The following is a 14,139-nucleotide window of genomic DNA, read 5'->3' on the forward strand; positions in this document are numbered from 1 at the left end:
TGCACAAGTAAGACAAATGTTTACAAAAATGATTATATTTATTTAAATTTTACAAGAAAATGGGACCTCTGCTTTTAAGTAAATATGTCCCTATTTCTTACTCTCCATAGCTTGAGTTTGAATCATTTAATGCAAGAAAAATTTTTTTAGATCACAGTTTCTTTTAATTGTCTAGAAGCAACACAAGCTGAATAAAACCTCGTCACAGGCTATAGTTTGGGAATCCCTGCTATAAAACATGAGCAACCCACAGTCCACAAGGTCCTAATTTTTAGCCCCAGAGTTTTGTCAATGTAATTTTATTTTCCTGTTTATACTGCCTCACGCCAGTATGAAACTTAAATAAGCTGATAGTTGTGATAAAGAATATTCAAATTAAACTTAGCTAGTGAAAAGATGAGAATACACTGTAAACTATATACTGTATTACCTGGTTTGCATATCATTAGCATATATTATTGTAGTATAGAGTACTGGAGATCATGGAGTATAATGATAGCTAACTTTAAGCCTGCTAAATACCATTACAAGAAAATAAAAAATAAAACTTCTTAATAAAATAAACAAAAATTTTAAAGAAGTACTTTTTATTCACATAAATACACTAAAAGGCAAAAAATACTTTTCAGCTTTCACAGTATTCTTGATATTATATAACCAAAAATAAAAGTATGGGTGCTCATGTTTAGAAATATTCTTAGTTATACTTTCTATCAATTTTTATGATTTTCCCATGAGCACCCCACATTTATTTTTGGTTGCATAATACTAGTTTTGTCATTTATGCACTTTTCTAAGACAACTGAGAAAGCTGAAAAAATTATTTTTTATCTTTTAGTGAATTTATATGAATAAAAAGCATTTCTTTAAAATTTTTATAATAATTTTTATTTTATACTTTTTAGTTTTATATACGGAACATTCAATTACTGAAATTCTTCCTGCTTTAGCATTTAATTGGAAAGTGGATAAAAAATTGAGTTACAAGATTTTACATAAACAGTATGACTAAACAGTGCATTGGCCCTATGTGTAGCACCATATGTTATCAGATTTTTACAAATTTTAAATTTTTCACTAAATTCTACAATTGTTTGCAAACTCTAAAAAAATGTATTGTCATTGGAAATCTTATGTATGCAAAGTTTCAACTAGATTGGAAATTGGGTGAAAATTGAGTTACAAGATTCTGGACAGAAAGTTAATAAGTGTATAAAAATGCTTGCAGTCCATTGAAAGCCTATAAATTTCACTTGTAGCCTGCATCCAGAAAAGGTTTCATCATTGCCTTAGATATATGCACTGTTCTAAGTGCAATCATGACATAGGTAAAGTTGTTGCTGTGGTAACAATGGAGTTTAGAATTGTAAAGTTATAAAAGTGATAAAATAAAATATAAGACAAACATTAAGACAGGTTGAAGAGAAGTCAAAGTTTATTTTATGTATGAGAAAAGTCAGTAAATAAATCGCAAGCTAATATATAACTTAATAGCATTTTTAGCTATTACATATCAGTGTGATTTATTTAAGGTAATATTTATTAATGGTCATTAGTAATTTCTGAAGTTATCATTAGGTGGCAGCACAATCCATCTTAATTGAAGTAACAAACTTGGTGATGAGCACACATGTCCAACTCAGTTTCAAAATAGGAACCATGCTTGTGAAATGTATAGTTGAAAAACAGCATATTGTTGCATGTTTTTTGTAAACAAAAAAAACTTCCTGCAAAGGAATTCACAAGAAAATGTTTCCTATTTACAAAGAGAAATGTTTATAACAAAGCAGTATACAACTGAGTCAATAAATTTTCTCAAAAATACCCAAAAAGTACTGAGACCAATCTGGTTACCCTGAAAAAACTGAAAAAAAGCTAATGTGAAGCAGGTAGAAATTATTATTCAAGCTGATAGATAAGTAACTGTAGCCAGTATTGTAACTGCACTAGGGAGTTCTTATGGTTTAGCCCACCATCATAATACATGAGTGCTTGAATTTCCAGGAAGTGTATACATAGTGGGTACTCCAGAGAACTTATGGAAGAACAAAATAAGCTGAACAGGTCTATGCAACATCTCATTCAGTACAAAAATGAAGGAAAAGACATGCTTAACAGGATTCTTACTGGCAAAGAAACATTGATGCTTCACTAGCAACCTGAATCAAAACACGCTTAAATGCAATGGAAGCATCCTTTACCTTCAATCAAGAAATTTAAGGCAATGCTATCAGGAAAGAAGGTTATGCTTAGTCTTTTTGAGTTCTCAAGGAGTATTATCAGCCTATTTACAGAAGAAATCTTATAATGTGAATGCTGAATTTTACTATCAAGTTCTGTTAAAGCTTTCACACTGCACTACTGACTAGAAGAGTACTGTTTCATCATAATTTCTATCCTCATTTGACTCAATTAACTAAGAGAAGAAATGGATAACAAAGATGAAAACTTTTTGAATAAATGCCTTAACTTAGCCCCAATTAGCCCAGACTTTAGCAATTTCCACCCTTTGGCTGTTAAAATATCACCTTGAAGACAAGTATTTCACAAATAGTAAAAAGCTAAATGTCAGGTGCATATGCACTCAAAAGTAAAAGGCTATCAACAAAAAACAACGAAGTAGCAAACTTATCATACCTAATTAGTATCCTTTACCAACATCACGACATATTTAGCATGATCATGCATATTACAGAACATTTTTCACACAATATTAGGCAGTATCAATGAAGGACATTAATTAGGCATGATAACAAATGCAAAACTTGATTTTCCATCTTTATGGAGTTAGAGCCTTTTACACTTGGGTAGCACATGTGACTGACAGCACACACACAAGACTTATGCAGTTAGTATTGAAGCTTTGATAAAACAATGGAATACAATAACAATGGTGGGAATTATGTTGAGAAATAAAGAAACTCACAAATGAAAATGAATAATTAAGTATTTATTGTATTTCATTTAGTTTTACTTTCCCAGCTGTTATACAGAGCATCTCCAATTTTTTTTGCCAGCCAATAGAAAATGTTGAATACAAAAATGTTTTCCCCATACACTTCTTTTAAATTGTTCTTGATTTCAAGTTGTGCAAAAAATTGTCAAGTTTGTATAATAATATTTTTTGAATATCACAAGTTCAATGAATTCAATATTTTTTTGTGTTTTTTCAGGTCTTTAGGAAGATAAAGATCTTCCTAAGACCTGACATACCCTACAATATTAATATTAATATTAGATAAATTAGTAACAATATACATAATCAAATTAACAGGGTTAAAAGCAATATTAAAATAGTTAACAAAATTAAGTAAATACTTAATTACTTGTGATATATCTAATCTCTCTCTCTATACATACACACATATACTGTATTTACTCGCTTATAAGACAATCTCGCATATAGGACAAGGTGTGACTTTAAAGATCAAAATAAAATTAGATTTATTGATACAATTTTAATTTTATTTCAATCACAAATAAAATGTCAAATGCACATAAATGTACACACTGTCCTGCAAAAATTACTGGCATTTTAAACTTTAAGGAAAAATCTTGTAAAATCGACAACATAATTTGTCACATAGAATTAGAGAATCGGGAACCTTTTTTCCAATTCTTAACAGTCGAATCCACTCTAAGTGGATTACAATTATGAGTTTCTTTGAATTCTGATTTCCGAATAATCATCTGTTTTCACATGGGAATGAATTAAAACTTATATCGGGCTCCCATGTAATTTTTGAATTTCAAATTGGAATTCAATTCAAAAGCTTTGCTTTTCCTATTGCTATTCATCTTTACTCCTGACAATACACAAGAACGATTGAAACAATCCAGATAAAATACTTTTGTTTTTAAACATCAGAGGGTGAGCATCCAGTAAAAAATGTGCACACACGGTTCAGAAAAATTATTGCAAAAATGCAAAGAAACCTTCACTCGCACATATAGGATGACCTAGGTTTTTGAAGCAATGTAAAATAAATAAAAACGTCATCTTATATAAAAGTAAATATGGTGTATATATATACATACATACATACGAGAGAGAAAATTATTACTTGGTAATTAAGCATATTATGATAAATATTTCCACCAAAATGCCAAATAAAAATAGAAAAAACTTATCAAGCTCTTAATAAGTAATAACTCAGAACTTATGAAAGGTAAGTGAATTGCACTTAGAGGAGAAAAAATATACTGTAAAAAATTGTAAAAGCTAATCAGAAAACAAGTAGCTAGAATTTTCACAAAATTCAATATGAATCTACTATACAAAATTGGCTCTGAATATCTTTGTAAATATTTGATGAGGGATAATCAAATTCTCTCAAAAATAAAGAAGGAAAATTTTATTCTCTAAATTAAATGTTCTATATAGCGATAAAACAGTAATTACTATCTCAAACCAAACTGTAAAACATGGTTCTGGAGATACCCTACAAAATAACTGCCCTTGCCATCCAACAATACAAGAAACAAATTTGAAAACTGTAAAAGTTAGTCATTTATAACATAGTTAACAAGGGATGACATTATAAACTCCACTTTTCCATCACTATTATAAAGTGAAACATACACATCTTTCTTTTTATAACCGTAAATGGCATGGATGTTAAGTGAGACAATCAATATCTCAATCTGATGGGAGATTTGAAAAAACTTTTATAAGGAACTTTCATATATATATAGACATGTAAACATTGTCTTCCATTTCAAAAACTTTGAAATAGTCAACCTAGCACAATTACATAAGGATAACTTTCTCTCACATACATCCACAATAGCTAGATGTGCAACATTCAAATCACCAGTTTAATCTCATGGAGTTTATTAGTGTGTGATCAACATCTCTATGTTATATAAGTATTTATATTGATAAATTAACATACTGTAGTTAAAAGATAATGAAATAATAACAGTATTTTTTGTTTATGGCACTTTCACAATTTTAAAAATAGATATTATTATATTTTTTAAAATTTATCTTAAAACTTAAATTATTTTTAATAATAAAATATCCAATATCCATACGTTATTAATTGGATGCAAAACATTTTTCTTTGGACTTATCCGAATGGTCTTATTCATGATTAAAATAAAGGTAACGTTCGACTCTTATTCACCTGTAAATAAACTTTTTATATTCATTTATTCTATATTTTCTAATCAGTTAATTGTAATTTGCTTATACGTTAAACTTTAATTTGAAATATTTTTTGAATATCACAAGTTCAATGAATTCAATATTTTTTTGTGTTTTTTCAGGTCTTTAGGAAGATAAAGATCTTCCTAAGACCTGACATACCCTACAATATTAATATTAATATTAGATAANCCAGCAAAGACTAAGTAATTTAGCTATAGTTTCAATTGAACACGAAATCTTAGACAGCTTGGATACAAGAAAATTGATAGCAGATTTCGCAAACATAAAGGCAAGAAGAGTTAAATTTCTGTAAATAAAGATTTATGTGGTTTTACACTAAAGTAAACAAAAATAACTTAGTAATAATAAATAGTTTTTCTTTATAAAGTATTTCTTTTCTTTTTTCACACCCTTATGAGACAACACTGAAGAGCCTTACTGGCAAGCTCAGCGTAGGTAGTCGTAGTTAAACAGGGGGCGGCATAATCGGTATTGCACACGGGCGTTCAAACAGCTAGCGGCGCCCCTGGTGAGGACGAATGNGTAAATTAGAGCTAAATTGGAGCTGAAAAACGACGAAAATAGCGATTATCTAACATTTGTTTACAGTTTTACCTTGATTTACGTAGAGGGAGCGATTTTCTTATTGTAGAATTGTCCACCAGAATTGTCTGGTGGAAAATGTCAATTTTCCATCAGACAATTCTGAGAAAATGCTTACTCGTTCAAACAGAATCAAACAACTAGAAGTTAGCTAATTAGACCCTAAACGTTATGGAATAATATAAATAAAAGAATGATAGCTACGCGACAATCGTATCGCGTAGCTATCAAATTATATAAAAATAAACATTAAAAACGCAATTTTGTCATCAATACAGCAAGAAAGAAAGAAAGAAAACAAAGCACAGAATTTAACGGTGAAATTGTAGTTTTTTACGCGATAGATAAAATTTAATAATTTTATATTAAAACACAGGGTTCGAGAGATCCACCGCGACTCAGCAAAGACAAAAAGTTACATGGCTCACTGAGGATTAAGATTACATAAAAAACACATAAATATTTACCTCTGGTATTGTCTTTTCGGGATCTCTTCCTAGATGGTTCTTCATTTCTTGTGAGACATCGCGTTGATCGTTTTTGAGGTACAGACCTACTAATGTACTTAGGACAATTAGGGAAGTTTGATGGATATGCATCCGACGTTAATGCCCAGCGATCTCGTGGAATTTCTACTTTCTCTCCATTTATAACATGGGAGTAGGTTTTTAAAATAAATCTACTCGCAAAATGTACGTCACAAACGTAACATTTACTTGTTAGCATCTTGTCGTCTCGTGGAATGTATCGCATCCACTCCTCAATCTTATCGCTAGGAACACGGAAAAAAATGTCTCTTCTCGTTCGATGACTTATATCCTGCCTTGCATCCTGGCACAAAGCACGTTAGCATTTTTACGTAGCTAAAAAACACAATTATTATAAGTCGAAATCACTGATCTCAGTTTACACATAGCAAGAACAACGCTCTTCTGCTAACAGTGGCGCCAACTAGCGGCAAATATTGTCTCTAGCTAAGTTTGAACTATTAGTCGAAAGACCAGTTAATCTACCGACTCTGGCTGTAGTAACCGGTTTAACACTCTCTGTTATTCTATCCCGTTGATTATTACTTATCAGTAGACTTATTGGCATATTACGATATTATTATGTTTTTGTTCGAGTATTCAATATTTCAAATTTCACATATATTTATCTTAAACTGGATTACAATATTGTGATGTACACAAAGAATTAGCCTATTCCAGCAACTATTTTTATTTAATCTAACGTTTCGGCCATCTGCGTAGCCATCCTCAGGATCGAACATTTTTAAATAATTCATTCATTTTCCAAAATAATTTTAGATTTAAAAAATATAAATGTAAATAATCTAAATATCCAACTAAGTTTAAATTAAATAAAATGAATTTTTAAAATTTTAAAAAATTCGTAAAATGTCTGCTGCGGTAAAAACATTTTTCTATCACAAAACTTTTAAACTTTAATATATTCCTTAAAAATGTGTTTTTTTTTTCCATATGGTACACTTAATATTATTCTGTAATGAACTTTTTTTAACTGTTTCCGTCCTGTGGGCACTAAGAGGGCTTCTTTTTAGCAAGCCCATTATGGGTTCGACCAGGCCCACAATGGCGCGGCCGTGTGATGAGGGACGGGGTCGACATATCCAGACCCTCGTCCCTCACCCCCGGCCGCCCTTTTATCTAGTAAAATCGGCTGTAATTAATTTGGATCGCATGTATCTATTCATTAATCTGATATAAAGTATACAAAATTCAAACATAATAAACTGAAATATTTTAGTACTGTAATAAAAATTAAATTTTCAAAAATTCAGGAATACATTCTATATAGAAATTTTACATTGTGCAACAAGCGATTCTTAAAATTTCACAATAAATTAACAAGAAATTTGGTCTATCTCAGTGTTTCCCAATATTTTTTTGTACTATGCCCCATCTAAACCTTTCTAATATTCTTATGTCCCCCCTAACATATACAGTTAACTTAAACTCTTTTCGAATTGCTCCCCTGTGGGGCGTGGGCCCCACGTTGGGAAACACTGGTCTATCTAGTGGCAAACCAGAGGTGGCCGAAAAAGCCTTGGCATCCTCCAAAAAAGGGAGAGAAAACATTTTCAGAAATCTTTTCTTAATTAAAATTTATTGTTTTTTATGAATTTTTTAAACTCTTTCCGCCCTGTGGGCACTAAGAGGGCCTCTTTTTGCAAGCCCATTATGGGTTCGACCAAGCCCACGATGGGGTTGCCGGTTGGTGAGGGACGGGGCCCGATATATCCGAACGGACCACCCCCGAAAAATTCCTGGGGATTTTTCGACCCGTTCGGATTCGAGCCCGGGTCCCCCAGATCGGTAGGCTGCCACCTTGACCGCTCGGCCATCCGGCCTTGTTTTTTATGAATAAACAGTCACGTAAAGTAGGAATTTTATTCGTATTAAACATTTTTTTTTTAACCATTCAAATAGGCTCCCCAAGATTAACTCCTGTGTGCCATTGTCTATATCCATTCATTTGATTGCTGTTAAAAGATAGTTTTATATCGGAATGTGAAAATTCATAAACAAAATTATTCAAAACTGCATATCCCATAATGATTCTTACTAATTTCGTTTGAGATAGTTTAAATTTAGATTAAAAATTACACAGAACGCAATTATACAGAAAATTTGTTATTTTAATATATTCATACGTAAATATGATTATATAATACAAGTGTACGAGTATCTATAATTTATTTTACATGTTATTAAAATAAGTTCATTGATCTACATAACATCAGCAAAATAACATCGAAAATTAAATATTTCCGATAAGAAAAGAAGCGAATTAATACAACGTAAGTCTATTAAAATTTGCATTTCTACTTCAAAAGCCATTTAGTCCATCGTTGAAAGATGGAAGAAACATCTAATTTGGATTTCTTGGATCTGCCCAAGCAACAAGAGAAGTTCTTGTCTCTTTTTAATCCACACATAGCTACAATTTATCGCGGAATAATAATCGCGGAATCCACACATAGCTACAATTTATTTTGTGTTATTTATTTCTGTGTTTGTTATATCTACGGAGACTCTACTACGTCATCCAAACGAAGTAGAACTAATTCTTTTGCATCAAACAAGAAAAGAAAAACTTTATCTTTGGATTGTAAAGTTAACATTGGGTATGTTCGTAAAGTCGAACGAGTTAAACGAGAATGACGTCATCGTTATTCCTATTTCGTTAGACTTTTCGAACGATTCGTTACTAACGCGTTTAACTTGTTTGACTTTACGAACGTACCCATTATTAAAGACTTCGATACAAAAATGAAAATTTGTGAATTGACAAAGAAGTTTGATCTGCCGGATCTTCAGATGTTGGGGTGGACGTCCGATAAAATCTTCGGAGATAAAACATTGTGTACTGGAATTCGGTGTCCGTCCTCATTTTGGCCTCCATCTCCATCTTAATTCATGAAAGTAAATCTCAATCTGGCCATCTTGGTTTCGTTTCAATAGATCTCAGGGCTCTCCTTCGATACGTTAGAAATAGTCCGAGAACACCAAAAGAAGTCCAGTAACGTCTGGATCCTTCTGATGTTCTGAAGCCTCTAGTGGAGATCTGCTCGTCTGGATTTTTCGGCTGTTCTGACGATCCTAACGGAAGCCCACTGACTCATGCAACTTTTGGGTGTTCTGTCGAAGAATCATTCCTCCTTTCCTCTTTATCCTTATTCTTAATCCTTTTGTGGATCTTCGTCCGAAGATCTTATCAAACTCCAAAAACCTTTCTTCTTTCTATTTGCAGAGCCTATCTCAGAAAATTAACGAAAACGCTTCGGAAAACAAATTGTTGTTCACGAGCGTTAACAATTATCCATTGGACTTTATTTTATAAATTTCGTTTTCTACCTTTTTCTAGAACTTACACGAGTGATTTAAAATAATTTTAACACTCGTAAGCGAAAACATTTCGTTAATTAAAAAAAAAAAAAAAATAGAATACGTTGAGAGAGAGAATCAGAAACAAGAAAAAAATTTGTTTTCATTTCTTTCTTCATTATAATAGCTTGTTCAATGTAAACTTATTTTTTCACGATAAAGTTAAGCTAAATAGTGCCAATGAATATTGTCAGCGATCCAGTGGCGTAGCGTAGTGGGGGCGGCAAAATTTCACAATAAATAATAATAATATCTTGTAAAAATTTGAACCATTTCATTTCATATTTTCGTCGCACCTACGATTCTGACCGATTGAAATGAACGGAATAGTGTTACCAACCGGACAGTCCGGGAATCGACTCATCGTCCGGGTGAACTATTAACTTCACCCGGCGATATCGTGCGCAACCTGTCGACCTTTTTTTTTTGCTTGTAAGATTCATTCGTATTTATATACACCTCCAATATCCAGTAGAACTAAGTCATCTAGGTTACTTACGTTACTCCTACCCAAGCCTTCCTAGTCGCTAATTGTAACTGATTTAGAACGGGCATGCTCTGCACATTATTCTTCGCATTGCAAAATGACATACATGCATCAGGAACTTCTGTTCGAACGAACCTCATCTGCCGTCCGGGTCAGCGATTTTAAAAAGGTGGCAATACTAGCACGGAATTTTTCATAACTTATTCTGTGACGAAACTGAATTTTAGTACAGTAATACCCCGACTTACGCGAACCCGGAGTTACGCGATTTTCAAATCTCGTCGATTCGTCTTTTGTTTGAGCGCCACTCAACCCTTGATTACTCACTCCCCCCACACTATTGTTCAGCTTACATGTGTCGCGCGGAATCCACACATAGCTACAATTTATTTTGTGTTATTTATTTCTGTGTTTGTTATATCTACGGAGACTCGAGAGACTCTACTACGTCATCCAAACGAAGTAGAACTAATTCTTTTGCATCAAACAAGAAAAGAAAAACTTTATCTTTGGAATGTAAAGTTAACATTGGGTATGTTCGTAAAGTCGAACGAGTTAAACGAGAATGACGTCATCGTTATTCCTATTTCGTTAGACTTTTCGAACGATTCGTTACTAACGCGTTTAACTTGTTTGACTTTACGAACGTACCCATTATTAAAGACTTCGATACAAAAATGAAAATTTGTGAATTGGCAAAGAAGTTTGATCTGCCGGAATTGTCGGTCAGAACAATTATAAAGGCAAAGAAAAAATTCTCGAAGCTGTGAAAAATGCCCAATCTTTAAATTCGAGCATCATTCGTAAACGTCACAGTATTATCGCTGAGATGGAAACAATGTTAAAATTATGTCGTAATAATCAAGTAAAAGTGAAAAATTGTAAAATAATATAGGCCTAATTTGTTATACATATGTATTATCTAAGATTTTATTAAACATTTTTTCTTAATTATTGTTTTCTTTAGTCTCCGGCCCCAATTAAAAATTATTTGTATGTATTTATATGCGAAATTATACCCCGACTTACGCGGTTACCGCTCGGTCCACCTATCGCGTAAGTTCGGGGTATTACTGTATTTTAAANTCTTTAGTCTCCGGCCCCAATTAAAAATTATTTGTATGTATTTATATGCGAAATTATACCCCGACTTACGCGGTTACCGCTCGGTCCACCTATCGCGTAAGTTCGGGGTATTACTGTATTTTAAATTGAAATACCTAAGGGGACGGCGAAATTTTCCTTTTCCCCGGGCGGCTGACACCCACGCTACGCCACTGCAGAGATCTTCTCTACAAATATTTAAGAATCCTTCAATATCAGAGTGAATTCGTAAATGTACAATTTTGCGTTGCAAACGACACTGTTATTACCAAATCACGTGACTTCCAAACCATCAAAATTTAATTGTATACACCTCATTACTTCATACAATTCACACCTGAGGTTCTTCGATTCAGCACCACACTCAATTTAGTCCAATTTAAGAGGTGAAGAAAGAGGTCTCAAAATTAAACAAATTTAGCAGATATAAAGAAATTTAAAGTCCGGATGGCCTAGCGGTCAAGGTGGCAGCCTACCGCTCTTATTCAACCCGTCCGGATCGAAACCAGACGGGTTGAATAAACCCCAGAAATTGTTCGGGGGTGGTCCGTCCGGATAAGTCGGGCCCCGTCCCTCACCACCCAATCGCCCGATTGTGAGCCTGGCCGTACCCATAATGGGCTTGCAAAAAAGGCCCTCTTAGTGCCCACAGGGCAGAGTTTTAAAAAATAGAAATTTAAACACAAAAAAGAGTAAAATCATATATCAAAGACATGGATTCCCATATGAATCGATGTCTTTGATAAACATGACAAATACTATTTTAGTAATATTTATTTACAACATTGATTTACAAAAATCACTTGCATTTTTTAATTATACACAAATTTCTAACCTATGTACTTTCCGAAAAGGATCCAAATTTATTTTATAAAATTTAGAACATTATGTTATAAATTTTGTGATATATGTTTGAGATCATTCAAATAAGACATCCGCACTGGGGAGGGGAATATATACAAATTTTGTGATAGATTCTGACAGGGGGGTGGGAAATCGTTGTAGTCCTATATTCTAAAATTTTTCCTGTTTAAATTAATTCTTTACCAATATCATTATACAGGAGTATTTAATCAATGATCACACAGAAAGTTCTTGCTTATTTAAATACTTGAAGCACTGTTCTAAATATACTCCGGAAGTCATGGATTCTTTAAATTTATTAAAATCTAAGGAATCCGTGATGATTTTATAACAAAAAAATTTGATATAAAAATCTCGACGTTAATTTTTACGTAAATTTAACATATTTAATTTTTCAAATTATAAATCCCGATATGTATACGATTTTTACTTTCCCGGCTGTTATATATAACAGAGGGAAAGTAACGCGATTGGTCAAAAAAATGATTCCCCGAAGATTTTTACATTTTTGGACTTATAGAACCTTGAAACATCGAAAAATGCAAAAAAAAAAAAAAAAGAAAATCGGAGGTGATTTCTGTATGTATGGATGTTAGTGTGACACGATTTTGTTCACCTCTTTGAAGCTTAACTCCTGAAGTTTTTGTTGAAAATTTCTGAAATTTTGCAGGGAAATTTATTAGGGGATTGATGCTATTAAATTTTGGTGGTTAAAGGTCGAGGGATGAGGGAGATAAAAGAGGGTCGTATGCCATATCTCGAATAGGGTCAGACTTAATGACGATTTTATTCGTCATTAGCATTTACAATTTTCTATAAAACCCATCCCTATCATCAAAATTAAGCTCTTTGCCATTTTATAATAGTTAAAAATACTGTATTTTATTTTTATTTTAAAAAACTTTTTATAACAGATGGAGACACAAATCTTGCCGGGAAAATAAACTCGTTGCTGGACTTTTTATCAAAATGTTTGCATCTCCGTATAGCCTAAGGGTGCGACTATGCAGACACGAATTTAGAGCGAGCGAGAGGTTGCGAGCGATTTAGTTTTCGCAAAAGAAAACCATGCACAAACGAGAAGCGAAAAGTAACGCTAGCGAGAGCGAATTTCTGGTTCTCGCACATATCTGATAGGTTTTGATATTTATCGCGTCTCGCCTCTTCTCGCCACATATTCTCGCTCGCTCGCGTCTGCGTAGTCGCACCCTAATTCTAACTACTAAAATCTAGAACTATATCATCAAAAATAATTTTATATATTAATTAAAACATTAACATTTAGAACTAACTCTAAATGTTTATTTCAGTAATTTAGGGCATGAAATGCACGGTGAATTCACAAAAATTAGAGCAACAGCAAAAATCTATTATTCCGAGTGGCAGAACATCTGAAATGGATTCGCTTTCAAAGAAAATTCACAAAATTCATCTATTGATACTAAAAACTAGGATATCGCCCGACTTTGTCGTATCGCGTAAGAATTGAAGCGGAGCCGGAAGGAAAGATATCCTTGCACCTGTTAGGCACAGAAGAGGCTATCTTTGTACCTGAACTTTGCACTAGCCAGGTACGGAGAGACGATCGTTCGTTTATCATGCCTGTTTTCCGTTAGGCGCACGTAATACTGTTTTTATTTTTGATCCCTAGCCCTAAATTCAGTTAGGTGCGCTCGTCACATCAGAGAGCAAGGACATTGTCACTAATACCTTTGTATATCGAAAACTAGGTCATGGACTCCTATTTTTACTTTTCTGGCTCTATTATAGATAATAGGGTTTCTCAAACGGGATTCCGGGATCCCGGTTGATTTTTTAACCCGGTAAATATCCCGGGAAATTTTTCTTATCCCGGGAAATCCCGCAAATTTCTTAAAAATTCACTTTTTTTCTTATTTTGTGTTAAGGTTGAGGAATTTTGCAAATAGAAAGCATAATTAACTCATTCACTGTCAGAATACATTTGTATTTATTAATTTTAAACCTACCTATTAGTTTTTTTTAAATTTTTGCTCGTTATA

The sequence above is a fragment of the Centruroides sculpturatus genome, unplaced genomic scaffold (assembly GCF_000671375.1).
Source record: "Centruroides sculpturatus isolate CEXI.00-Female unplaced genomic scaffold, Cexi_2.0 scaffold348, whole genome shotgun sequence".
Lineage (NCBI taxonomy): Eukaryota > Metazoa > Arthropoda > Arachnida > Scorpiones > Buthidae > Centruroides > Centruroides sculpturatus.